The sequence below is a fragment of the Pinus tabuliformis genome, chromosome 3_2, assembly GCF_031772625.1.
Source record: "Pinus tabuliformis cultivar Carrire ecotype Pingquan chromosome 3_2, CPIR1, whole genome shotgun sequence".
NCBI classification, from domain to species: domain Eukaryota; kingdom Viridiplantae; phylum Streptophyta; class Pinopsida; order Pinales; family Pinaceae; genus Pinus; species Pinus tabuliformis.
The window spans coordinates 577,085,250-577,088,985 of NC_142302.1; positions in this window are offsets into that span (position 1 = coordinate 577,085,250).

Here is a 3,736-nt window from a genome sequence, read left to right on the forward strand (position 1 = left end):
TTATTATAATTTACTAATTCAATGTATTATAATTTACTAATTCAATATATTATAATGTAAATATGTCCATTCATATATATATATAGAAAGAAAGAGATATATAGTTAACTATATTTTTCACACTTTAAAAGAGTAATTTTATAATTAATTTTTTTTATCTATTTTATTTGTTTTTTTTAGAGTGAGATTGTAACATCCCTATGCGTAAATTATTCACTAAATGAAATAGTAATTCTTTTTAAAAGATTACGAATTAGTTTCAACAACTAATTCTTGTTATCCTTAACGCTGTCAATTAAAGAATGACAGGGGAGGGCGCTAAGGGCGGCCTGGTCTATGCGGAGGCAGGTAAGGATTTCACTTTTCTTGCGCCACCTGTTTGTCCCATCACCCGAATCCTACGGGAAACTGAATGAGGTTAATCAAGAAAGGGGAAGGGGAGTTGCCTTGGAGCGGATTGGGGGGAATGCGATGAGGAGTTCTTGGGCTTCCTCTTGAAAACTGCGGGAATACACAGTCGCATTTTATTATGAAAAAGCCGGAAGTGAGGATTCAGAGGGGGGCTGTAGACATCCTGCTCGCTTCACATGTTTCAGGCTTCCATTTTCAATGTTCCTTCCAAAATATCGCCGCGTTTGAAGATTAAACTATTTTATAAGTTTGAGATAAAGGCTCTGCTGCGGTAAGAGACCTCTTTGCTTCAGATGCTTGGGGCTTCTATTTTCAAAGTTATTTCAAAATATCTCCGCGTTTGAAGCCGAAGACATCTTGCTCCATTTTCTTCCTGCTTCGAAGTTCTGTCCAAGTACAGTTGTTTATGTAAAGATACCCATTTCTTCGTTTGAGAGAGTTCCATGGTCGTCCTATCCATTGAGTGTGAATGCTCTAGAACGAGGAAGATGTTAGATGCATCTCATTGAAGCCTTTATAATGCTGGCCTTTTGTTTTGTGCAAAGACAATGGGCAACGACGTGATACCAGGTCCGGGGTTCGACCTTCAGGAGCATTGCCTAGCTGTAGCGGCGACGACGGCTAGTCTGTAAGAGAGAAACTCCTGCCATGAATAAGATAAGTATCGTACTCGCCTCCTTGAAAGGAAAATATAAGCATGTTTTATTGAGTATGGTTGAAAGATTACCATGCACTCAATGCCAGTAACTTGTTGTTTTTCGTAAAAACAGATATAAGCTTAAAAGCTTGTGTGTTAGCTGATTTTAAAGTTCTGGAAAAATAGATATGCATGCATGCATAATAGAAAAATTGCTAATAAGCTCAAATTCTTTGTGTTGTTAGCTGACGTTGAAGTTCTTGAGATAGATATGCATTGCATGCATGGTAGAAAATTTCTAATGATGTGCTTCCAGATGCATAAGGAATCATACTAACTTTCTTGAAGAAAGTGTGTTTTATATACATAATAAATATGGTTTCTTTCTAGAAAAGAACGCATACTTCAAGTATGATGATGAAGGATTCCAAGAGAGGTTTTCTTGGAAACAAATTAGAGATTCTTTCTTTTAAAAGAATAAATAAATAGTGCTTTTACTATAGTGAGAACCCATACTTGTATCATTGAAAGATTATGTGTACTGTATATACTAAAGAAGGGATATTAGGATAAGCTAATGGCTCAAAGAACAGTCATCGTGTTATGGAGATGTGTTCTTTGTATGTTAGCAAAACTATGATAAATCTTGACCATTGTGTTGTATGTTTAGAGAAAGAAACATGGACTTGTAAACTATTGGTTGGATCTCTTAGAGAGAGATATGCACCAGTGTGAATAAGCTTTGTGTAAAGTAGAACAAGAAATTACTTAAATAGACGTACTAGTGAGTTAGTATGTTATGCGTGCTCATACAGATGAGTAGATGAAAAAGATCCTTTTTTAAGGTTGTTTAATGAATTTTTGATAATGTATCTAATATTGTTACCAAGCTTGTTGTCAACAGCATTGACAGGAAACGATGGCGGTTGGTGCCAGAGGAAAGTGGTGTTTACCATTGGCAGGATAAGGATTATTTGTCCATGCAGACGAGTCCAATTTGCAGTATGGTCCTTTGCTAGAACAATTATGCCACAAGGATTATTGCATGTGTCAGTATGTAAATAAGAGATTACATGTAAGCTGTATTAGCTGTTAGCTAGTTATGTGATAGCTTAATGATAATTCATTGTAAATATTTTAGTACAATGGTTAAGGGATGGAATCCCTTATAAGCCATTGAGTGAGGGGTGAAAACCCTCACGAGCGTTTAATAAGAAGATTAAACGTTTGCTGGTTTTCACCCTACGGGGTTTCCAGGGTATATCCGTGTTCTATGGTGTGATTGATGTGATTGCCTTATGTGTCTGTTGATGATGATGGTTCTTTATTTGTTGTGACAAGCAGAATGTCTTAGTGCATGATTATTTAATATGGTTAAGAATATCAAGAAATGGATGCAGGGATTCATGAGACAGCTTATGTCAGAACACTACCACATGGATGGTTAATGGTTATGAAAATGGATATATAACTTATTGTCTTTCACTGCGATTTACTTGATGTATTAGTGAATGTTATATCTAATCGTTAGTGATGATTTGTGGAGTTGTGAACTGATTAATTACTTGTGGTAATTGTATAAATTAATTCTAACTCCCTACTTTTACCTGCGAGGTTACCGGGGTATGTGACAAGTGGTATCAGAGCTAAAGGTTGCAGTACTGGCGCCTTTGGGAATTGGTAAGCGGAAAGGATATTGAGGTACGCCATTAGTAGGCATTAACTCAGTTACGAGTTTAATCAGTCGCATATTCATTTATGTCGTACACTACTTTTGGCATGATGGGTGTGATTCATGTTTATAACTTCTTTGAGAAGTAAGTAATAAGTTGTTGCATAACTACGTTCATAACGTGGATTCCTGATGAGGATAAAAGACAATGAAACTTTTGTCGCACTTACAAACAATATTGAACACTCATTGAGGAAGTGACAATCAACTACCAACTTTTGATTTGCACATATGGCAATAACAACAATGCATATATTGAACTAGATTGAAATTACAACGAACAAAACTTAATGAGCCAATGCATGAATATAAAATTGGGGGGAACATCCTTGAATAGGATGAAAAATTGTTTTAAAAAGGACATTAGAAGAACCCCTTTAGATATTGAAAACATGCAATGAGTCAAGCAGCGAGATTTGATTGTCATAACTAACTTTTGGATTTAGCCTTGTCATGGATGCATGAAGATGATTGGTAGTTGAGATTGGTTAGTGTTGTATGACTAACCCATAGAACGTATATGCATTAATTGAATTGGACTAAGATTGTTACAGTTCGTAACCAAGTGAAGGTTGATTGATGTCACATGCATGGAATGTGTGTGTGAAGATTCTTACTCTCTCTGTGCTATAGTTCTAGTTGTTTATGAGAAGAGTTCTTAATTTTATTCACCATGAGAATGCATGATGAATAGTATATGCTTATGTCTTCATAGATTTAATGATGTTACCCTTTAATTAATCGAAATTCACTAGCATGATATGTGTTTATGTTAATCATTACTTGTTGGGAGATAAAAATCATTCGAGCTTCGATTTAATGATGGTTGAATTTATCTCTACTATGGGAATGATGGATTTCTTATGCATGTTGCATTCAGTGTGAGGTTAATTGTAAAGGCATGTTCAGTGGGTAACATTTCTAGGACCCATTCGTGGTTTGATTACATGCGATAA